The sequence below is a fragment of the Sus scrofa genome, chromosome 2, assembly GCF_000003025.6.
Source record: "Sus scrofa isolate TJ Tabasco breed Duroc chromosome 2, Sscrofa11.1, whole genome shotgun sequence".
NCBI classification, from domain to species: domain Eukaryota; kingdom Metazoa; phylum Chordata; class Mammalia; order Artiodactyla; family Suidae; genus Sus; species Sus scrofa.
In genome coordinates, this window is record NC_010444.4 from 56,350,567 (window position 1) to 56,377,310 (window position 26,744).

The 26,744-nt window shown below is 37.3% G+C and overlaps 1 pseudogene; it reads left to right on the plus strand.

Moving 5' to 3' along the window:
* On the plus strand, positions 17,331 to 19,713 carry LOC100625148 (annotated as a pseudogene).

The window sequence follows — 26,744 nt, forward strand, 5'->3', positions numbered from 1 at the left end:
TACTTCCATAGAGCTAAATACAATAAAATCAATTCCTAAGCTTACTTTTTTGGAATTTATAAGAATCAATTTTTCTAATAAAGATCAGAATCTTTCTTTCTGAGGACAAAAAAAGCATTCCTGCTTCGATAGATGAGCCCCACTCTAGGAAAAAAAGAAAGCTACTTTGTCAATCACAATAAAACTTTTCTTCAACATCTCATCCACTTCTGCCACACACCTCATTATATCAAACAAAGCATTATTTGTTACCATACTCCATAGAAAAGTTGCCTTATATTATTGTGGAATTAGGTACTCTTTTTTCTTAGACGGCAGGATTATGGTTTAAATGGGGATTTTCCTGGGCAAGGGATCAAACTTCATCACTTGAATCTACTCCCCCAGGCCAGGGATCGAACCTGCACCTCTGCAGCCAGGCAGGCTGCAGTTGGATTCTTAACCAACTGCACCACAGCAGGAAATAATATTGCCTACCTTTGGAATGGATTAGCAATGAGATCCTGCTGTGTAGCACTGGGAACTCTGTCTAGTCACTTGTGATAGAACATGTAATGTGAGAAAAAAGAATGTATACATGTATGTATAACTGGGTCACCATGATGTACAGTAGAAAAAAAAATAAAAGGTAAAAAAATTTAAGAAAAAAACAAAGCAAATAGTGTTCATCTTTTAAAGTGAATATGTGCATAAATCAGTTTAGCATAATACTGCATCCAAGAATTTACATAAGTATGGGAAATAACTGAGAATGAACAGAATACCTTCATTAGCTCATGAGTTTCCTCATATGGTAAAAGTCTGCACTCCACTTAAGCATTATTTACATGATACACTGTCAAGCAAATATACCTAACTGCTGGATATTTAATTTAGTTTTATTTTTTTATCCATGCCCATGCCATGTGGAATTTCTCAAGCCAGAGATTGAACCCCCACCACAGCAGCAACACAAGTCACAGCAGTGACAACATTAGATCCTTGATAAGACACCAGGGAACTTTTCTAATTAATAATTTATTTAAAAAATCAATTTAGGAAAAATATATTACTACTTAGATTTATCCCCTATTGGTAAATTACTGGAAGTAGAAATATAGTCAATGATAAAAGAGTTTTTGAGTCTTTTAATACATTTTGACAAACTTCTTTTTATAAAGATATTCATGTACATCATGTACTCAAGTTTTAACATGTTGGAAAAAAATATGGGGTTTCTTTTTCTTTTTTTCTTTTTTATCTTTTTAGGGCCACACCCATGGCATATGGAAGTTCCAGGCTAGGAGTCAAATCAGAGCTAAAGCTGCCAGGCTAGGCCACAGCAACTCAGGATCTAAGCTGCATCTACCATCTATATCACATCTCACAGCAATGCCAGATCCCTGGCCCACTGAGCAAGGTCAGGGATCAAAACTGCATCCTCATGGATACTAGTCAGATTCATTTCTGCTGCACCACTCTTTTCCATTTTTAAAATACCTATCCATAAAAATTATTTGGCAGCATTAATTTTTTTGAACATTTTAATATGTCAGGTTTCAGAACAGGCCTCTCCAAGATGTGCCACTTTGGCATGTGGGCTATTTTGATTTAAAAGCAATGGAGACACTGTGGGATCAAGAGAAATTACTATCCCTTTCTTAACTACATAAAAGAATTAAAGTTATGATTTTTCCCATAATAAGAGTTATTACCAGAGATAAATTTAATCTAAATGGCCCCATCTATATGGCAGGAAAAACACCTCATTTCCAGACATATGCTTTTATCATTGTCCTATGAATGACTCTCTTGTCCTTGGAAGTCCCAGGTCCAAATTGCATCCCTTAGCTCAGGATAGAATATATGCCTCATTTCACCTTTTTGTTTTTGAACATCTCATGTATATACGGTCTCTGACTATTTCATGTATGTGGGGTCCCCATACAAGAATAGTACGTATTTACGTATTATAATACATTCCAAATATTTTTTTTTGTTCCATAGAAATGCTTCTTACACCATAGGCTTAATTTTGGGAACCTGCTTGCAACACCACCTCCTGAAGGGAGGCCCAACTATTAAACCAGTTGAATGAGAAGGAGCAATCTGCCACCCCAAATTCTGGGCAATAAAACTTTCAGGAATGTTTGAAATAAGGAAACTGTAAGGGTTCAGAACAGACCTCCAAAAGGTGTGCCACTTTGTCATATGGGTTATTTTGAGCTAAAGGCAATGGAGACTCTGTGTGCTCAAGAAAAATTTACTCTCTCCTCCTTAAACACCTGACATATATAAATTTCATGTTTTCCAAGGAAAAGAGTTATTACCAAAGATAAATTTTATCTAACTGATCCCATCTGTAAGGCAAGACTAATATTTTCTTTTCCTCTTACTTTCTTCCTGTCATTATGAATGAACCCTCCTGTCTACATGCCCCTACACCATCCACTTAGCTCAGGATGACCTGCATAACTCTTTTTACTTTTCTGTCTCTGAATCTTTCATATATGCACTGTGTCTGACCTTCTCATGTATGTGGGGTTACCATATATATGAATTAAAATTTTATTTTCTCAAGTTAATCTGTCTCATGTAAATTTAATTCTTAAAACCAGCCAATAAAACCTAATATAATATAGAAAACTTTTCTTCCTAACACAATATTTTAAAATTTTATTTTTATTAGAGTATACCTAATTTACAGTGTTGTATCAATTTTCTGCTGTATGGAATAGTGACCGAGATATATATACATTTTTTTCTCTTATTATCTTCCATCATGTTCTATCACAAATGATCAGATATAATTCCCTGTGCTACGCAGTAGGACTTCATTGATTTACCCTTCTAAATGGAATAGTTTGCCTCTACTAACCCCAAACTCCTCGTCCATCCCACTCCATCCCTCTCCCGTTGGCAACCACAAGTCAGTTCTCTATATCTGCTATTCTGTTTCTGTTTTGTATATAGGTTCTTTTCTGTCATGTTTTAGATTTTACATGTAAGTGATATATGATACTTGTCTTTCTCTTTCTAACTTACTTCACTTAGTTTGAGAATTCTAGTTGCATCCAAGTTCCTACAAATTGCATTATTTTGTTCTCCTATGAGGAACAATCTCACACTTGTCAGAATGGCCGTAATAAACAAGTCAACGTGTAACAAATGCTGGAGAGAGTGTGGCGAAAAATGTACCCTACCTCACTGTTGGTGGGAGTGTAAATTGGTACAACCACTATGGAAAAAAGCATGGAGACACCTCAGAAAATTAAATATAGAACTACCTTATGACACAGAAATCCCACCCCCTGGACATATATCCAGACAAATTTTCATTGAACAAATGCATGCACCCCTATGTTCATTGCAGCACTATTCACAATAGCCAAGACATGAAAACAACTTAAATGTCAATTAACGGATGAATGGATTAAAAAGATGTGGTTTATATACACAAGGAAATACTACTCAGCCATAAAATCAACAAGATAATGCCATTTGCAGCACCGTGGATGAAACTAGAGACTCTCATACTAAGTGAAGTAAGTTAGAAAGAGAAAGTCAAACACTATATGATATATATCTGGAATCTAATATATGGCACAAATGAATATATTTCAGAAAAGAAACAAACTCATGGACTTGGAGAACAACTTGTTGTTGCCAAGGGGCAGGAGGAAGGAGTGGAGTGGATTGGGAGTTTGGGGTTATAGATGCAAACTATTTGCATTTGGAGTGGATTAGCAACAAGATGCTGCTGTACACAACAGGGACTTATATCTAGTTACTTCTGATGGAATATGATGGAGGATAATGTGAGAAAAATACCTGGGTCACTTTGATGTACAGCAGAAATTGACCAAACATTGTAATTCAATAGAAAAAAATAAAAATATTTTTAAAAAAATCAGCACTTGTACAATTACTGCCATCTTCAACAATTTTGTCCTGCTTTCAACATGGGACTAGTTGGAGAACACAAAATATAATTTGTAAACCACCACATAGGAAGCCCTTCTACTCAGTGGCCTCAAGCTTCCCTATATCAACAACTCAAATCAGGGTATGCCTGAGCCCAGGCCTTCCTTTCCCTCTTCCATTCTCTATCCCCTTCCTCCCCCCATCTTTTCCCTTCCACTCTATGCTTATACATGCAATAATAGTTCCCTATTTCATTATAGTATTTGCTCTATTTTACAATGTGTAATAGAGCAACTCCTCTCAATCTACTATCCCTGGTCAGCATTTTCCTAGTTAATCTTATATGTTTATTTTTCCATGCAGAATGAAGAATTATTTAATTAGTTTTAACCAAAAGCTCATTTGAATTTTTATTGTATTACATTAAATTTATAAAATATAAAATTATAAATTTATAAAATCAAACTCTTAATGTGACTTATTAGCTTAAAACTTTGACTGATTTGCTCAAATTTAATTTTCCAACAGCAATTATTATTGTAAATTTACATATAGTTGTAAAAAATAACAGTAAGAGGCCTAGTTTACCCATTTTCTCATAATGATAACATTCTGTAAATCTATGGTACATTATCATAAACTTTTTTCATTGTTACAATTTATATTATGACATATCTGAATCAATATAAAATGTAGTTTTACTTGTACTCATTTGTGCCTGTGTATTTAATTCTATAAAATTTTATCACATATGCAATTTTGTCCGTCACAAATAAGGTAATAAATAGTTCTATCATCACAATGATTGCTTATATTGTATGTGTTTTTTTTAAGCCTATTTTAATTTAGTTTTAGTTTTACAGCAAAATTTGATGGAAAATATAGTGTGTTCTCCTAATATTCTCTGCCTCCATGCATGGATAAGCTTTCCTACTATCAACATCTCCCATCAGAAGAGTATACTTTTTACAATTGATGATCTTATATTGGCACATCATTATCACCCAAAGTACATAGTTCACATTAATATTTACTTTTGATGTTGTACATTACATGGATTTGAAAAGATTTATAATGATGTATTCATTTTCCAAATAACATACAGATTATTTTCAATATCCTAAAAATCTTCTGTACTCTTCCTGTTTATAACTTCTTCCTTTCTAATCCCTGACAATCACTGATCTTTTTACTGTCTCCATTGTTTTCCCTTTCCAGCATGTTATATAGTTGGAATAATATGGTTTACAGGGGAGAGGACAAGATGGCGGAGGAGTAGGGGGACATGCTCGCCCTCTCCCACGAACACAACAAAAAAAGCACATCTACAGAAGAAATGACTCGCACAGAACAGCAACCAATTGCTGGCAGAGGAACCTAAACTCCAATAACGGCAAGAAGTTCGTGACATTATTGGGCAGAACGGGAGAAAAGAGGAGAGTGAGAGAAGGTGAATCCGAGCGGGATGGGCACTCCCGAAAGGGAACTGCGGAGGAGAAAGGGATCCCGCACCCTGGAAAGTCACCTACCGGGCGAAAGATCAAATGAACCGGAGGAATCCCCAGATGCAGAGAAGAGTGTAGCAGTAAGTCGGAGTATGGAAAAACTGATCAAGAACCCAACGGACCATCTGAACTACGGGCACAGTCACCAAAAATTGAGACACCTGGGTGGGGGCTGGGCACCGAATCCTCGGCTCCAGAGGTTAGTCCCCGGGAAAGGGCCAGGGGACGCCAGGGTGGGGGCTGGACACCGAGACCTCGCCTCTGAAGGTTGGTCCCTGAGAGGGAGCTGGGGGACGCCTGGGTGGGGGCTGGGCACCGAGACCTCGCCTCCGAAGGTTAATCCCTGAGAAAGGGCCGAGGGACGCCTGGGGGGGGGCTGGGCACCGAGACCTCAACTCCAGAGATTAGTCCCCAGGCTAGGGGGGCGGGGAAGAGCGGAAACTGCTTGGGAGGTCTCTAAACCATTTGACGGGGCAGAGACTGCCTGGGAGACTAGAAAACAAAGCTGTTCCAGAGGAAGGGAGCAATACTCTAGGGGAAGGGAAGTGGAAAGCCGCCTCAGAGGGAACCTGGGAGAAGAGCCTGGTCTGCGCCCATGCTGGGGAGGGGAGAGAAGAAGGGGTGGGTCCCCATAGAATACCCCCACACCACAGCAAGATTATAGGCCCGCTAGCTAGCAGAAAGCTGTGCTTCCCAGTGCATTCCGTCCCCCCACCCCTGCCACCCCCTATGCTCTCAACGGACCTGGGGCTGCCTGCCATCCAGGAGGGCTGGCCTCAACAATTGCCTGAAGCCTACCACCGCAGGGGCTCTCCCTGCTCAGGCCTGCTTGCCCTTTGGAGGGGCTACACTTCCACAGAGCAGCACCAAACACCACCAGCCCCCTAGAAAAGGCCTGCAGCCCAGAAAAGCTAGAACAAGCCTAGCCAGACCGTGAATAGATCGGCCTAATTCTCCGACAGTTTTTCTGAGATGGGCTGCCCCAGGGAGGAGCCTCTTGGGTCTCCAAGGGCCTTGCTACCCGCCCAAGACCCCAGGGGGTGCTGAGACCTAGTGGACCAGCTGCATAGGACTGCCAGCTCCAGGCAGGACCCCCTGCAGCCCAGAAAAGCTGCAACAAGCCTGGCCAAGTTGGGAAAAGATCTCAGGCGGTCTTTCTGAGTCGGGCTGCCCCGGGGAGGAGCCTCTTGAGTCTCCAACAGCCCTGCTACCCGCCCAAGACCCCAGGGGGAGCTGAGACCTAGTGGACCAGCTGCATAGGACTGCCAGCTCCAGGCAGGACCCCCTGCAGCCCAGAAAAGCTGCAACAAGCCTGGCCGAATCGGGAAAAGATCTCAGACCATCTTTCTGAATCAGGCTGCCCTGGGGAGGAGCCTCTTCAGTCTCCAAGGGCCCTGCTACCCGCCCAAGCCCCCAGGGAATGCTGAGACCTAGTGGACCAGCTGCATAGGACTGCCAGCTCCAGGCAGGACCCCCTGCAGCCCAGAAAAGCTGCAACAAGCCTGGCCGAATCGGGAAAAGATCTCAGACGGTCTTTCTGAATCGGGCTGCCTTGGGGAGGAGCATCTTGAGTCTCCAAGGGTCCTGCTACCCGCCCAAGCCCCCAGGGGGTGCCTGAGACCTAGTGGACCAGCTGCATAGGACTGCCAGCTCCAGGCAGGACCCCCTGCAGCCCAGAAAAGCTGCAACAAGCCTGGCCGAGTTGGGAAAAGATCTCAGACGGTCTTTCTGAGTTGGGCTGCCCTGGGGAGGAGCCTCTTGGGTCTCCAAGGGCCCTGCTACCCGCCCAAGACCCCAAGGGGTGCTGAGACCTAGTGGACCAGCTGCATAGGACTGCCAGCTCCAGCCAGGACCCCCTGCAGCCCAGAAAAGCTGCAACAAGCCTGGCCGAGTCGGGAAAAGATCTCAGACGGTTTTTCTGAGTTGGGCTGCCCTGGGGAGGAGCCTCTTGGGTCTCCAAGGGCCCTGCTAACCGCCCAAGCTCCCAGGGGGTGCCCCACTCCCGTGAAATAACTGCTCAGCACCACCAGCCCCCTGGAAGAGCCCCTGCAGCCCAGAAAACCTGCAACAAGCTCAGCCAGACTGTGAAAAGATCCGCCTACATTCTCAGGCTGTCCTTCTGAGTTGGGCTGCCCTAGGGAAGAGCCTCTTAGGTTCTCAGTGACCCAGATAGCTTCTCCAGCCCCCAGGGGGTGATGCACCCCTGAAGAGAGGCTTCCCAACACCGCCAACTCCCTGCAAGAACCCCACAGCCTAAAAACACCAGAGCAAGCTCTGCATGACCAAGTGAAATCTGCTACCATTGTGGTGTGGACCTCCCAGTCCTGTCTGCCCTCAGGAAGTCCTCCTTTGCTTCAAAGAAACACTGTTAGTCCCATCAACACTCCAGAAAAGCCACACTGCCTCAAAAAAGATTGACCAACAACGCCAGTCCTCAGGAAATATTCCACGGCAGTGACAAGGCAAAAGCTGCCCGATAACGGAGAGTACAACTCCCTCAGGAGAAAGAAAATGACAAGCAAGATGAAGAAGCTGAGAAAACAACCCCAGTCAAACCAACAGGAGAACTCACCTAAAACAGTCAACAATGAAACAGATCTCTGCAGTCAGACACACCTGGAATTCAAAAGAGAAATAGTGAAAATACTGAAGGAATTCAGAGAAGATATGAACAGTAATGCAGATACCCTCAGAAAGGAGCTAGAAAACATAAGGAGGAGCCAAGAAAAACTAGAACATTCATTTGCAGAGATGTAAACTGAACTAGGGGCAGTAAAAACCAGAATGAATAATGCAGAAGAACGAATCAGTGATATGGAAGATAGAATAATGGAAATCACTCAATCTGGTCAACAGACAGAAAACCGAATCAAAAAACTGGAAAGCAATATAAGAGACCTATGGGATAATATAAAATGGGCCAATCTACGCATAATAGGAATTCCAGAAGGAGTAGAAAAAGATAAGGGGATGGAAAATATATTTGAAGAAATTATCACTGGAAACTTCCCAAATCTAAAGGATACTGGATTCAAGATACAGGAAGCACAGAGGGCCCCAAACAAACTGAACCCAAACAGACCCACACCAAGACACATCATAATAAAAATGGCAAAAGTTAGTGATAAAGAGAGGATCCTAAAGGCAGCAAGAGAAAAACAGAATGTTACCTACAAGGGAACCCCCATAAGAATATCAGCTGATTTCTCTACAGAAACACTACAGGCCAGGAGGGAATGGCAAGAGATATTTAAAGTGATAAAAGGAAAAAATATGCAACCTAGAATACTTTATCCAGCAAGAATATCATTTAAAATAGAAGGGGAAATAAAATTTTTTTCCAACAAACATAAACTAAAAAAAATACAGCAACACAAAACCCAGGTTAAAGGAAATATTGAAAGGGCTTCTCTAAACCAAAAAGAAATGAAGGAAAGGGAAGAAAAAAGAAAAGAAAAAAAAAAGAAGAAGAAGAAGATGAAGAACTAGGACTGAGGAAACCTCAATCAGAGAGCAGTCACTCAAATAAGCCAGCATACAGATTTAATCATGAACATGCTTCAAACAAAATAAAATTAAAAAGAAAAAAATGAAAAACACTTATCAAAACCATAAAATGTGGGCAAGGGATGTTAGGAGGTAGATAACCCTTTTTGTTTGTATGTATGTCTCTCTTCTTAATTTTAATATAATAATGAAGTGTTTGAACTTACAGGACCATCAGGCTAAAACACACAATTATGGGAAGGGGTTAGCATATTTAATAAACAGGGCAACCACAAGACAAAACCAAATATTGCATTTGCAAAAAATGAAAAAAAAAATACACTCAAGCAGATAATAACAGGAGACCATCCAACCAAAAAAAGAAAAAAAAAAAGAAAAAGAAAGGAAGAATGGAGAGCCATAGAATCAACTGGAACACGAGGATCAAATGGCAATAAATAATCATCTATCAATTATCACCTTAAATGTCAATGGACTGAATGCCCCAATCAAAAGACACAGAATGGCTGAGTGGATAAAAAGGCAAAAACCTTCAATATGCTTCCTACAAGAAACTCACCTTAGGAGAAAAGATACATATAGATTGAAAGTGAAAGGGTGGGGAAAAGTATTTCACGCCAATAGACATGACAGAAAAGCAGGAGTCACAACGCTCATATCAGACAAAATAGACTTTAAAACAAAAGACATAAAGAAAGACAAAGAAGGACACTATTTCATGATTAAGGGATCCATCCAAGGAGAGGATGTTACTATCATCAACATATATGCCCCAAACATAGGAGCACCCAGATACATACAACAAATATTAACAGACATAAAGGGAGATATTGATGAGAATACAATCATAGTAGGAGACCTAAATACCCCCCTCACATCAATGGACAGATCCTCTAGAGAGAAAACCAATAAAGCAACAGAGATCCTAAAGGAAACAATAGAAAAGGTAGACTTCATTGATATCTTCAGGACACTACATCCAAAAAAAATCAGAATACACATTCTTCTCAAATGCTCATGGAACATTCTCAAGAATCGACCACATATTGGGACATAAAGCGAATCTCAATAAATTTAGGAGCATAGAAATTATCTCAAGTATCTTCTCTGACCACAATGCCATGAAATTAGAAATCAACCATGGGAAAAGGAAAGAGAAATAACCTACTCCATGGAGAAAAAAACAACATGCTACTAAAAAACCAATGGGTCCATGAGGAAATCAAGAAGGAAATTAAAAACTACCTTGAAACAAATGATAATGAAGACACAACCTCTCAAAATCTCTGGGATGCTGCAAAAGCAGTGCTCAGAGGGAAATTTATAGCAATACAGGCATTTCTCAAAAAAGAAGAAAGATCCCAAATGGACAACTTAACCCTCCACCTAAATGAATTAGAAAAAGAAGAACAAAAAAGACCTAAAGTCAGCAGAAGGAAGGAAATTAAAAGGATCAAAGAAGACATCAATAAAACAGAGACTCAAAAAACAATAGAGAAAATTAATAAAACCAAGAGCTGGTTCTTTGAAAAGGTACACAAAATTGACAAACCCCTGGCCAGACTCACTACAAAGAGGAGAGAAAGAACCCAAATAACCAAAAATATAAATGAAAAAGGAGAAATCACAACGGATACAGCAGAAATACAAAAAACCATAAGAGAATACTATGAACAACTATATGCCAACAAGTTTGACAATCTGGAAGAAATGGACAATTTTCTATAGAATCTTACAGCCTGCCAAAACTGAATCAAGCAGAAACAGACCAACTAAACAGACCGATCACTAGAAATGAAATTGAAGAGGTCATAAAATCACTCCCTACAAATAAAAGTCCAGGACCAGATGGCTTCACAGCAGAATTCTATCAAACATATAAAGAGGAATTGGTGCCCATCCTCCTTAAACTCTTTCAAAAGGTTGAAGAAGAAGGAATACTCCCAAAGACATTCTATGAGGCCACCATCACCCTCATTCCAAAACCAGGCAGAGATACCACCAAAAAAGAAAACTATCGCCCAATATCACTGATGAATATAGATGCAAAAATTCTCAACAAAATCTTAGCCAACCGAATCCAACAACATACCAAAAAAATTATACACCATGACCAGGTTGGGATCATCCCAGGTTCACAAGGATGGTTCAACATACGCAAATCAATCAGCATCATACACCACATTAACAAAAAAAAGGTCAAAAATCATATGATCATCTCAATAGACGCAGAAAAAGCATTTGACAAAGTTCAACATCCATTCATGATCAAGACCCTCGCCAAAGTGGGTATAGAGGGAACATTCCTGAATATAATCAAAGCCATTTATGATAAACCCACAGCAAATATAATCCTCAATGGGGAAAAACTGAAAGCCTTCTCACTCAAATCTGGAACAAGACAGGGATGCCCACTCTCACCACTCCGCTTCAACATTGTTTTGGAAGTCTTAGCCACAGCAATTAGACAAACAAAAGAAATCAAAGGCATCCATATAGGAAGAGAAGAGATCAAACTGTCACTGTATGCAGATGACATGATTCTATACCTAGAAAACCCTAAGGACTCAACCCCAAAACTCCTTGAACTGATTAATAAATTCAGCAAAGCAGCAGGGTAGAAGATTTAACATTCAGAAGTCAGTTGCATTTCTGTATACCAGCAATGAAACATTAGAAAAGGAATGCAAAATTACAATACCTTTCAAAATTGCACCTCACAAAATCAAATACCTTGGAATACACCTGACCAAAGAGGTAACGGACCTCTATGCCGAGAACTATAAAACCTTAATCAAAGAAATCAAAGAAGAGGTAAAGAAATGGAAAGATATTCCATGTTCCTGGATCGGAAAAATCGGTATTGTAAAAATGGCCATCCTACCCAAAGCAATCTACAGATTCAATGCAATCCCTATCAAATGACCCAAGACATTTTTCACAGAACTAGAACAAACAATCCAAACATTTATATGGAACAACAAAAGACCCAGAATCGCCAAAGCAATCCTGAGAAACAAAAACCAAGCAGGAGGCATAACTCTCCCAGACTTCAAGAAATACTACAAAGCCACAGTCATCAAAACAGCATGGTACTGGTATCAAAACAGACAGACAGACCAATGGAACAGAATAGAGAACCCGGAAATAAACCCTGACACCTATGGTCAATTAATCTTTGACAAGGGAGGCAGGAACATCAAATGGGAAAAGGTAAGTCTATTCAGCAAGCATTGCTGGGAAACCTGGACAGCTGCATGCAAAGCAATGAAACTAGAACACAGCCTCACACCATGCCCAAAAATAAACACCAAATGGCTGAAAGACTTAAATATACGACAGGACACCATCAAACTCCTAGAAGAAAACATAGGCAAAACACTCTCTGACATCAACATCATGAATATTTTCTCAGGTCAGTCTCCAAAAGCAACAGAAATGAAAGCAAAAATAAACCCATGGGACCTCATCAAACTGAAAAGCTTTTTGCAGCAAAGGAAACCCAAAAGAAAACAAAAAGACAACTTACAGAATGGGAGAAAACAGTTTCAAATGATGCAACTGACAAGGGCTTAATCTCTAGAATATATAAGCAACTTATACAACTCAACAGCAAAAAAGCGAATCAATCAATGGAAAAATGGGCAAAAGACCTGAATAGACATTTCTCCAAAGAAGATATACAGATGGCCAACAAACACATGAAAAATGCTCAACATCGCTGATTATAAGAGAAATGAAAATCAAAACAACCATGAGATACCACCTCACACCAGTCAGAATGGCCATCATTAATAAATCCACAAATAACAAGTGCTGGAGGGGCTGTGGAGAAAAGGGAACCCTCCTGCACTGCTGGTGGGAATGTAAACTGGTACAGCCACTATGGAGAACAGTTTGGAGATACCTTAGAAATCTATACATAGAACTTCCATATGATGCCACAATCCCACTCTTGGGCATCTATCCGGACAAAGCTCTACTTAAAAGAGACACATGCACCCGCATGTTCTTTGCAGCCCTATTCACAATAGCCAGGACAGGGAAACAACCCAAATGTCCATCAACAGACGATTGGATTAGGAAGAAGTGGTATATATACACAATGGAATACTCCTCAGCCATAAAAAAGAATGACATCATGCCATTTGCCGCAACATGGATGGAACTAGAGAATCTCATCCTGAGTGAAATGAGCCAGAAAGACAAAGACAAATACCATATGATATCACTTATAACTGGAATCTAATATCCAGCACAAATGAACATCTCCTCAGAAGAGAAAATCATGGACTTGGAGAAGAGACTTGTGGTTGCCTGATGGGAGGGGGAGGGAGTGGGAGGGATCGGGAGCTTGGGCTTATCAGACACAACCTAGAATAGATTTACAAGGAGATCCCGCTGAATAGCATTGAGAACTATGTCTAGATACTCATGTTGCAACAGAAGAAATGGTGGGGGAAAAACTGTAATTGTAATATATACATGTAAGGATAACCTGACCCCCTTGCTGTATAGTGGGAAAATAAAATAAAAAAAAAATAAAAAAGTAAAAAAAAATATGGTTTACAGCATTTTCTTATTGGCTTCTTTTACTTAGAAATATACATTTAAGGTATCTACATATATTTTTCATAACTTGATAGCTTATTTCTGTTTAGTATGGGATAATATCCTATTGCCTGGATGTACCACAGTTTATTTATCAATTAAACTACTGAAGGACTCTTAGTTGCTTCTAGGATTTGGGGATTATGAATAAAGCAGCTATAAATATAGAGATGTACATTTTTATGAGGCCATAATTTTCAATTCATTTGAGTAAATACAAAGGGGCATTACTGCTGAATCATATACTTTAGTTTTGTAAGAAAATGCCAAACTGTATTCCAAAGTGGCATTACCATTCTACATTCCCACCACTAATGAATGAGAATTCTTTTTTATCCACATCCTTGTCAGGATTTGGTGTTATAAATGATTTGGATTTTTCATACCAACATTTAGTTTTTCTTTTCAAATTCTTCACAATATTTTTTTAATTTTTCTAATACATTATTTGTTTTCCTGCTGTACAACATGTTGACCCAGTTACACATACATGTATACATTTATTCTCACATTATCATGCTCCATCATAAGTGACTAGACATAGTTCCCTGTGCTACACTGCAGAATCTCATTGCTAATCCATTCCAAAGGCAATAGTCTGCATCTCTTAACCCAAAGCTCCCAATCCAGCCCACTCCCTCCCCCTCCCCCTTTGCAACAATAAGTCTAAAAACAAAACACTTTAACTGTGATGAAATCCAAATTAACATTTTCTGTTTTTACGTAATATGCTATTTGTGCCATAGCTAAGAACTTTATGATTAGCTATAGTTCTGAAGATTTTAATGATGTATTTTTCTACAAGTTTGTAATTTGTGTAATATTTAAATCTATGATCCTTTCTGGATATATTTTTGTGGAGTAGTAATTTTTAGCAGATTCTTTTCTTTGCATATTAATGTCCAGTTTCTCCAACACCAAGTGTAAAAAGTCATTTATCCCCAACTGCATTTGTTTCAACATTTTGTCAAAAATTGTTAGGGCAGGAGCTCCCCTTGCAGCTCAGCATGTTAGGGACACAACATTGTCTCTGTGAGGGTATGGGTTAGATCCCTGGACTGACTTAATGGTATGGGAATCTGGATTTGCTGTAAGTTACAGTGTAGATCATAGATGATGCTTGGATACAGTAATGCCATGGCTGTGGCATAGGTCTGCAGCTGCATCTCCTATTCAACCCCTGGCCTAGGAACTCCCATATGCCACAGGTGCGGCCATAAAAAGAAAGAAATCATTAGGGCATATATGTATGGTCCATTTCTGGATTCTCTTTTCTATTGATGTGTGTGCCTATCTCACAACAAAAAATGACAGTGCTGTGATTACAATATCTACAGAGTAATGTGAAATATTTAAAGTGTTTACTGATACATAATTCCTGTCAAAATTGTTCTAACCATTCTCAGGTATGTACTCTGTGCTTTTCCATATAAATTTTACAATAAGCTTGCCTCTGTCTACAAATAACTTGGTGGAATTTATATTTGGGTAATATTGGACCTATAGATTTTTTTTTGTCTTTTTGCCATTTCTTGGGCTGCTCCCATGGCATATGGAGGTTCCCAGGCTAGGGGTCTAATCGGAGTTGTAGCCACCAGCCTATGCCAGAGCCACAGCAACACTGGATCTGAGCCACGTCTGAGACCTTCACCACAGCTCATAGCAATGCCGGATCTTTAACCCACTGAGCAAGGCCAGGGATTGAACCCACAACCTCATGATTCCTAGTCACATTCTTTAACCATTGAGCCATGACGGGAATAACTAATATCTGTAATAATTGGTCTATCCATGAGCTTGGTTAGAACTATAGACTCTCAGCACACACACACACAAATTCCATCCAAAGCTCTGCAGTATGAGTCCTAACTAAATCCTAGCATGGCTTCTAGCGTCATTAGTCCATTTAACTAGAATTACCTCAGCCTAACATTAAAATATTTGCCTGTGAAATTTATATCAGCTGACAGGAAAATTTAGTGTTTTTCTAGTAAATGCCTTTTGATAAACCTCTGATCTCCCTTTCTTAAATAATTTACCAAAACAAAATAAAATCTTTTGATTATTAAGTATCTTTCACAATTATTTCAAGAACCTGAGAGGCAAGAGGCATTTCTTTGAAACACCCTTAAGAAGGATAGACCTATTTCTCTTAACCTTTGAGAGGACAGAATCCTAACTCAAAGAACTGTCAGCTAACAAACACAGCTGCCATAATTATGGATACATTGACACCCTTTGTATGTTTTTCCCTTCTATGACTCTACTGAGCCCCACACTACCCTCTCCCTCATCTTCTCTAAAAACTCCAAAATCATCTCTGCAAAAATTAAAATGTAGCTTAGCTATTTCCCCTACTGTAAGCAATTTTTAAAGAACATCTATTTTCACCACTTTAAATAATGTCCATTGTGTTTATCTTTGGTAACAGTGCATCTCTCCACTTATTTATTTACATCTTCATTTATCACATTAATATTTTATAATATTCAGCATACGGAACCTGTACATGTTATATTGAGTATAAAACTGATCTTTTCGTGTTCTTTGGTATGATTTTAAATTACATAGTGCTTCTGATTTTATAATTTGTAGGCTTATTGTTGGTATATAGAAATAAGATGGTCTTTGATGTCTTGGTGTTGTATTGGAGATTTTTTTGCACTCATATATTAGCTCTGAATTTTTTGGCAGATTCTTGGGAATTATCCAATTGGAAAAAAAGTTTAATTTGTTCCTTTTATTTCTTTTTGTTCTATTTTTGCTAAAACATCTAGTTTTTGTTGGATAATAAAGGTGAAAATTTTCTTGTTCCCCATTGTGAGGAAAACCATTTAGTCTGTCACTGATAAGTGTGAAATTAGCTGTATATTTTTAGTAGATAATCTTCAAGCGAAAGTAACTTTCCCCTATTTCAAACTTGCTGAAAAAGTTTGTCATGAATAGGAGCTAGATTTTGTCAAAGTTTTTCAACATCTTTTGCTTGTTAATAAGACTAATTTGTTGATTACTTTTCAAGTATTGAACCAGTTTTGCATACCTGGGATAAATCCCCTTTGGTCAATAATGCATTGATATTTTCATACATTGTTTGATTTGGTTTGTTAATATTTTGTTCATGGTATTATATCTAAGATCATAAGAGTTATTCGTCATAGGAAATAGCATATATTTATTTTATTGTGCTTTATCTTTTGTTATCCTGTATTAGTCTGGAATTAGGTTAAGAGGGACTGCATTTTATGGAAACTATTGTGTACAATCCATATTTGTTCTTATCCAAAAGCTCAGTAGAATTTCTTAGTGGGCCTGGAAATTTCATTACCTGGAGCCTTTTAAATATGAATTAAATATCTTTAATGATATTTGTCTTTCTCTTTCTGACTTACTTCACTTAGAATGAGAGTCTCTAGTTCAATCCATGTTGCTGCAAATGGCACTATTTTGTTCTTTTTTAGAGCTGAGTAGTATTCCATTGTGTATATATACCATATCTTCCTAATCCAATCATCTTTTGATGGATATTTAGGTTGTTTCCATGCTATATAGTAGAAAACTGACAGAACACTGAAAACCAGCTATAATGAAAAAAATAAAAATCATTACATAAAAAATAAAATAAATAACAGTTGATTTTAAACATAAATAAATAAATGTCTTTAATGGTTATTTGACTAATCATATTACTATATCCTATTGAAATCTATATTACCTTTGGTTTAATATTATTAGTTCAAAATTTTTGATAAATTTATCATCCATTTTCAGGTCGTTAAATTTATGTGTATTCTTTTCAATAGCTACATGATCTGTACTGATATACCCCAATGGTATGTCTTAGTCCCTTGGGAATAAAGACGATTCCCTGAAACTTGTTGTGTCAGAATCCTGTTTGCTGGTGGCCCCTAGAAACTTGGTGTCTATGGGTTAAGGAGAAAAAAAAAAGACTGTCCATAACAAGTTGCTTCTTCTTGAAGGAGGCCAGAACCTGATATCCCAAAATATGCCACTTTGGTATACAAATTATTTTGAGCTAAAGACAATTGAGAATGCAGCTAATTCAGAAAAAGCTCATGAACTCTTCCTTAACTTACTAAAACAAAATATACACTTCCTTCTGGAAGAGGAAGTTTATATTTATAAAATAAATTTCATTAGTAAAATATCTGTAGGAGGAAGAAAGCTACTTTCAGAGATAATATTTTTCACCTCATATACTCATCTGCATAACAAGTAAACTTTTATTTAATATACATTTTTTTCTCTCATCTTTCCATAATTTTCCTCCAACCACCTTCCACTGCTGCTGACACAGAAGAATTCCTATTGTCTGTTTCCTATTGTTGACTGGCTCTGCAATTGGCAGCTGGGGCAGAGCTGCCATTCATGGCCTGCAGAATAGCATCCTGGACCTCATTTCCAAAATGACCAACATGGATAGCAATAATCAGGGCCCACCAGCATTGCACAGGATTGGAACAACTGCACTGACAGTTCAGGTTTTGTCAGGTTTTGGTGGGCTCCTCACTCTACATACCTTTGCTACTTTCAGATCATACAGGTTTTTCAAGAGAAGTCATATCTTGTTGAAATGGAACTGTTGAAACAGCTTGAGAAATTTTCAACATCTGTAAAACTAGAAAGGAGTTAGGATAAGAAGAGTTTTACAAATACAGACTACAATTTTACGAAATGTTTGGATATGTGTTTCCCTGTGGTTGCTAAGTCAAGATGTCTTTTAGATAGTCTTCCAATAGCTCTACCAGACATTCTGACATCAATTATCCAAAAAACCAAAAAAAAAAAAGAAAAAAGCTCTAGATTTTAGATACTGTGAATCTGGAGGAAATATTGAGGATGATGATAACACTATTTGTCAAACAAATTTAAGGATTAAATTTGCTTTGAAAAAAACCAGAAAACACAAAGAAGATAATGATAAGTTGTTCTAATACACCATAATAGTAGGGTTACATCCATCTCATGAACATTAGAAAATGAGGATAAGGATTAAGATAATTATGACATTGTCATGATATATGGATCAGGAAACAACCATAAAGCCTGTGTCAAAAAGATAAAAAGACTAAAAATTGCTGCATTCAATGACAGAATATGCTCTGACTAGAACTTATTGTGGAAATCCCTTGGAACTGAAGTACAGCTGGCCATCTCAACATTCAAGCTGCCTGAATTCTTCTGGATAATGGCCATTATGCCATGGCAAAAAGTGCTGAAATATTTGACAGACAGCTGAAAACAATTTTAACAGCCAATTTTTGCTTCACTGGCCCTCCTCAAGTTGGTAAAACAAATATGGAAAGATCAGTATCTGATAATGTAGATCAAGTTTGCAACAGAATTGCACCTGAAGGAGTATGCTATCAGTGTGATATTCAAGGATAAAAGTACATCTATGTTGTCAATATGCCTGTTTGTATAAACAATGTCTTCAAGGCTGTTGAAGTTAACAAACCGTTGTTCCTATTAAATGAGGCTGACTAACTAGGAAAAAGTCTATGTAATGATCTTTCAGCAGCTCTGCTTAAGGTATTAGATCCAAAATAAAACCATACATAATTTAATACATACATTCATTATCAAAATGTGGACTTTGACTTTACCCAAATTCTTTTAATAGCTACTGTCAATACCATTGTGACTATTTCACCTATTTTATTGGACATAAGAGATAATTTAGTTGCCCAGGTATACACAAGGGGGAAGATAAATTACCAACAGACACTTGATACCAAGGCAACCAGAATAGTATTTGCTGACTCCTCAGCAGATTCAGATCCTTCAGGTTATTACTCTTGACATAACCACCTTGTAAACCAGAGATGCAGGGGTTTATTCTCCGGATAGAAAGTTTCGAGCCATTTGCAAAGCTGTTACTTGAAGGTGACAGAAGGACAAGATAAGGAAGCCAAGTTGTGAATTGTAACTTGGGGAGAATCTTGAAGAGAACACACCTTAGAAAATGCAAAACTTGAATATATAAATGATAGTACTGACTTGGCCTTACCACCTGAAATGGCAATTTTGATTAATTCTCATGTACTTAAAAACATCCTTGGGTCTCAGGGCATTTGGCTCAACCAGGAGTGGCTATTTGTTTGTGGACTTTCTATGGTAGGGGGATAATATTTTTCTTGAGGCAAGCTGAATGGATGCTGAAGGTTGATTTGATGCTGTTTACTAGTGGTTCTTATTTGAGAAATGACCAAAAAAATGTAGGTTTGGCTATATTGTCTCTCTCTGTGAAATCATTGTAAAAAACATTCTATCTTTGTTATTTCAGCTCAACAAGTTGAAGTAGTAACTCTAACCAAGCTTATATTGTACAAAAAGATCAAACTGACTAGATAGATATATAGATAGATAGATGATAGGTAGATAGATGATATGTTTTGGTGTTTCCCATGATTTTGGCACACTGTATAAGCAAAAGTGTTCCTTGATGTCCATAAGACAGCCAATTAAAAATTGACAATATTTCTTAGACCTTATGGAGGCCATTCAAAAACCAAAAACTTTGGCCACTATAAAAATCTGAGGCCATTTAAAACCAAACTAAGAATAAAGAAAATAATCTGGCTGATAACTGTGGGAAAAGATGCCCCTCTTTGCCTTTATCCTACTGTAAATAAAACCCCATTGCTGAATCTTCTACTAGTTTGTGAGATTTATTGGCAGAAACCACAAAACATTTCTCAGGAGGAAAAAAATGGCTATATGAAAGTTGTAAATCCTGTGATCATCACTTATGATACAGATCCAATAAAAACTTGTTTTGGCTCAGTGCCTGTAAGAAATTATTTTATCAAATATCCATAGGCTTACACATCAGGACCCAGAAAACATGATATTATGAGGAAACCAATATTATCAGTGCCTTCATAAAAATAGCCACTAGTGTTTCCCAGAGGGGATGGAGTGGTAGTGGGATGGATGGGGAGTTTGGGGGTTTTGGATGCAAACATTTGGAACGGATGAATAATGGGGCCCTACTGTACAGCACAAGGAACTCTGTGTGATTTGGTCAGTTTGCTGCACAATGGAAATTGAAGAACTGTTGTAAATCAACTATACCTTAATTTTAAAAAAAGCCATTAAGGTATACCTAAATCATCACCGTTGCTTAAAACATACCTTGTAAACTTATTTGTTCATTCAAAAGCCACTTCCCTTTTACCTTTAAGACCCTTACATGGGAATTAGATTTTTATACAAATATCACCATCTTGAGGATATAAACATGTACTTGCATTGATATGCATATTTTCTCACTGAGTTATGTCCATGTCACAGAGCTACAACACAGTGGGTGAAATTTTTTTAAAAAAGTAATTGAGGGATGCATTTTACTGGACAAGTTTTTCAGTCAATCTATAAAATCTGACCTATTTTCCAGCATTTTTTACTTGTCCTTAGCATCTACAATTTAGAAGAACATACTAATGAAATAATTAAGACTTAATTGGTTCAGTAAGTTGGATCTTTTAATCTCTCCTAGTCAAAAGCCTTGCCATTGGTGTTACTTAATCTAAGGTTTATTCCTTTTGAAAAACACTGAATTTCTCCTTTTATAATAATCACTGGAGGAACAATAAAAATATACAGCAGGTTACATAAGCCCAATTTGGTTAAAGGTAAACTTAACATACTGCCATGAACTGCTCAAATTATTAATGGCTAAAATTCTTGTTTCTAGTGCAGGGATGTTTTAACAGCAGTCTCCCAGGAAAGGTAGACCCCAAAGAACATGATCTACAAACAGGTGATTATGTTTACCAGAAAAGAAACCTTCACAAATATGCCTTATAACCTCAGTGTAAAAGACCATATCACATATTATTAACTAGCCCCTATGAAACAAAACTTGCTGGTATTGACTTTTGGATCCATATATCTTATTTAAATAGGGCCCTCAATTTTGATCAGATCCCTCAATCCACTGGTGACCTCCAATTGAAACTAACCTGAAAAAAAGACCAAAACAGGAGTTCCCGTCGTGGTGCAGTGGTTAACGAATCTGACTAGGAACCATGAGGTTGTGGGTTCGGTCCCTGCCCTTGCTCAGTGGGTTAATGATCCGGCGTTGCCATGAGCTATGGTGTAGGTTGCAGACGCGGCTCGGATCCCGCATTGCTGTGTCTCTGGCATAGGTTGGTGGCTACAGCTCCGATTAGACCCCTAGCCTGGGAACCTCCATATGCCATGGGAGTGGCCCAAGAAATAGCAAAAAGACAAAAAAAAAAAAAAAAGACCAAAACAAAAACTGAAAAAAGCTTCCCTTGACCAAAAGCAGGTAGCATCTGAATTTTTATCTTGCTTTTTCAAGAATACAGACCAAGACGGTATACTTCATGCCTGACATCTATAACATTGGTCTAATTTGGGGGTGTATGGAATATGTATACTCCTAGCCTTATCACATACAGTAAGATTGACATACAATGACTTTTGCTGCAGTTGTGATTTTTGTTAATACCTAATTTGACATTATCTTTTGTTTATAATATTCATTCCTCATGTTTAATCTATTATTAGAAATAGTGATCTACAAATTCTCAATATTAAATATTATCATTTAGAAGGAGTCCTACTTCTGCCACCAGAAGAACTTATAAAAGACTTCTGAAAATTGCCTGATCCTTATTTATTCCCAACCCACTGGTCCCAAATCTAATCTAAGATTAAACTCCATCACATGGCCTTTAAAATCCATCCTGACTATTATGCCATTTCCTGTCTCTACCATTCACTCACAAATTTGAAAATACAGCACTATTTTCAAAATATCTCAGTTTCATGTCTCAGGGATATTTACCTGAATACTGGATATGTCACCATTACCCTACTGGGTATTTTCCAAAAATATAAATTTTACCAATGTACCTAACTTTACAGCGTATCATAAAAGAGAAAAATCTGAGACTGCTGTATTCAGATTTTTACCCACTTCTCACCTATGCTTTGTTCTTCTTGATCCCTCCAGAAACAATCCCAAGGGACACAGGGGAATCTAGATGTAACCAATCAGATGCTTATACCATAATAATAACCAAAATGTTTTTACCAAAAATAAGTCACTATTTGTAAGGTCTAAACCATTTATTTCCCTTCCTGCCCTTTATATAATATTTACTTATCACTTGCATATATATATATATATATATATACAATAGTATATAATATTACTTATAATTTACAAATGCAGTGGTTTTGACAAGCTATAAGACATGCTCATGAATCTCTGGTAGTCACCAATTTCTATAGCACATTTGGGACATGGTTTCAACTGTGATTAAAACTAGGATAGAGAAGGCTAAACTGTTCACTCAACAGATAGTTTGCAAATATCCTTTCTAGGTTTGGAAGTTACTTTAATTATTTTGTGATTTTTTAGAGACAATTTTTTTATTCTATTCTTTGTTGTAGACTCTTTTTTTGATTACCAAGGCCTCCAATTCAATAGATTACTTGTGAATTTACAGCATTTTTAAAACCTTACCTAAGTGATCAATTTTTGTTCTCAAAATGAAACATGAAGGTTTGAATAACTGATTTCAATGTTTCTTAAGAATTCAAATGATATTTGTTCAGATCTACAGATTTTAATTTTTTTTAGGGCCACACCTGGGGCATGTGGAAGTTCCCAGGCTAGGGGTCAAATTGGAGCTGCAACTGCCAGCCTATACCACAGCCACAGCAACACAGGATCTGAGCTGAATCCATGACCCACACCACAGTTCACAGCAATGCTGGCTTCTTAACCCACTGAGCAAGGCCAGGGATCAAACTTGCATCCTTGTGGATACCACTTAGCCACAACAGGAACTTATGGATCTACAAGATTATAAAAATCCTTATCTACAAGATTTAAAAAGTCATTTTAAATATGAATTTAAATTAAAAAATCACCAATATAAAGATAAAACAATTTTACCACGCAAAACTAAACAAAAAGTAATTAGGTATTGTTAACTTATCAGAATATATCTGCAATAAGGTAAGCAACATTACAGTCCCTGGTCTGGAATGTCTACATGCTGTGGGTGCTGCCAATAATACACACACACACACACACACACACACACACACACACACAAACACATGCACGCAAACATATATATATATAGAGAGAGCATGATACACTGTTGATAGCAGATGGTATATTACAGAAATCTTATTGATTTACTTGACTATGCATCTCAAGAATTTTAAATGAAAAAAAATTGAGGAAACGTCATTAGAATGTACATAACAAAGTTTTAAAAAATACATGGAATACAGTGAAAAGTTCTAGCATGTATGTAATCTTTATTCCAGGAGGAACACAGGTAAAAAGTGATGGAGGGGTAGAAGTTATAAGAAAAGACACCAACAGATAAATATAATTGGCTGTCTCCAAATAAGATAATTAAAACCAAAATCTCATTCTAGGCACACTGTAATAAAATTAATGAAAACTGAAGAAAATTTTAAATGTAACAAAGAGGGATTGAAAAATGGCATTTTCTAAAGAAACACAAACAATATTGACTGCTAATTTCTCAACACAAACTATGAGTGCCATAAAACAATTTAGATATATTTTTAATGTGCTCAATAAAGCAATAACCAAGTTAGATTATATACCTGGTAATTATAATTTACAGAAATAAAAACATAGAAATAATTCACACATATAAAAACTGGGAGACTTTATTGTAACAAATATGTGGATCTAAATTAAAAGCAGAATTATTCAGGTGAATGAAAAGGGTCATATATGGGAAAATATAGGAAGGATAAAGAAGAACCATAACAAGAGTAAATATAAGGGAATATGTAAAGGAATATTGACTATGTAAGCAACAAAAGTGGGTGGTAGAGATATGTGTACAACTAAATCCATGATGAAATCATATAAAATTGGAAGAAATTAAATTAAATGCACAACATCTCTGAGAAAGCGTAAATGAACTAATTTTTAGTAGCCTGTAATAAGTCAAGAATGCCTATGATAATCTCCAGAATAAATAGTTAAATAAGTGTAAAAGAATGCATCACTACTTAGGCAGTAAAGGGAGAAATGGAGATAAGAAATATGTCTTAATCGAAAAGAAGAGGGTAAAGAAAACAAAACAATGAGCCAAAGAGAAATAAAATATCAATAAACAAGCACAAATTTATCAGGAATAAAATTAAATGCAAATTTAAAAAATCACTGAAATTAAAATCTAAGATTAAAAAATCCTTTTAAATGTTTTCAAATGAAAAAAAATATGCTAAAATAGATGAAAGACTCTTCTAAGATGGATGAATAGAAAAACCTTGATCTCAACTCCTTTCAGGAACACACCAAAGACACAAATATCTGCAGAAAATCCATCCATCAATGAAAAAGAATCTACTAGAAAAGACCTTCTACAAGTAAAGAAATAAGGAACCACAGTGAGATGGGTATAAGGGGGTGGACTTGTGACATAATCAAGTCCCATACCCCTTGGTGGGCAACCCACAAACTGATGAATAATTATATTGCAAATTATCCTCTATAAGAATTAGAGTTCTGAGCCTGAGATCAGTTTCCCTAGCCCAGGAGTCCTGAACCAGAAAGACAAAACTCCATTTGGCTTTGAAGGCCGCTGGGGCTTAATTTCAGGAATCCCACAGGACTGAGGAAATACAAACATCACTCTTAAATGACACACAAACCATCACATGTGCACCAGAACTCAGGACAAAAGCAGTAATTTGGTACCAGCCTGGACCAGACCCACCCACTGGTCTTGAAGACTCTCTTGGGGAGGAAGGAAGTGGCTGTGATTCATCCTGGGGACATAGACATTTGTGGCAGTTATATTTGTGAATGATCTACTACACTGATACCACTGCTAGGAGCCTCTATCCCATACACTCACTCTAGTTCATTACTGCCAAGACCTGACCCTACCCAAAAGCTTGCAGGCACCAGTGCTGGGATGTCTCAGGCCAAACAACTAGCTAGGAAGAAAATAACTAAAAAGGGATGGAGGGGTATAAGTCATATAGGAAAAGACACCAACAGATACAAAAAAAAAAAAAAAACAGGACCCATATATATGCTACTTACAAGAGACTCATTTCAGATTTAGAGGCACATAGAGACTAAAATAGAGGGGATGGAACAGGTATTCCATGTAAATGGAAATCAAAAGAAAACCAGAGTAGTAATACTTAAATGAAATAGACTTTAAAATAAAGACTGTTACAAGAGACAAAGAAGGGCACTGCATAATGATAAGTGGATCAATTAAGAGAAGATATAATTATAATTATGTATACCCACAACATGGGAATATATAAATATATAAGGCAAATATTAATAGACATAAAAGGAGAAATAAAAACACAATAACACTGGGGGACTTCTACACCCCACTTACATTAATGGACAGATTACCCAGATAAAAAAAATCAATGAGGAAGAGATGGCCTTAAATAACATCATTAGACTAGATGGACTTAATTGATATGCATATAGAACATTCCATCCCAAAGCAACAGAATACACATTCTTTTCAAGTACATGCGGAATATTCTCCAGAATAGATTACATGCTTTGTCACAAAAAAAAAAAAACTTCAAAAAAATCAAGAAAATTGTAATCATATTGAGAATCTTTTCTGACCACAATGCAATGAGGGTAGAAATCAACCACAAGAAAAAAAAAAAAAAAAAAGCTCAAAACAAATACATGTGAAGGCTAAACAATATGCTACTAAACAAACAATGGATCACTGAAAAAATCAAAGAGGATATCAAAAGGCAATTACAGACAATTGATGACAAAAACATGATGGTCCAAATCCTATGGAACACAGCAAAGGCAATTCTAAGAGTCTATAGCCATAAAATCTTTTATAAGGTAACAAGACAAATCTCAAATAAACAACTTGACTTTATACCTAAAGGAATTAGAGAAAGAACAACAAAAACTAAAGTTAGTAGAGGGAAAGAAATCATAAAAATTGGAGCAGAAATAAATGACATAGAGGTTTTAAAAAAAGAAAAGTGAAGCTAAAAGATGATTCTTTGAAAAGATAAACAAAATCGATAAACCCCACTCATCAAGAAAAGAAGAGATATCAAGTTAGTGATACCAGAAATTAAAAAGTAGAAGTTACAATCAACAACACATAAACCAAAAGGAACATAAAAGACTAATATAAGCAAGTAACTACC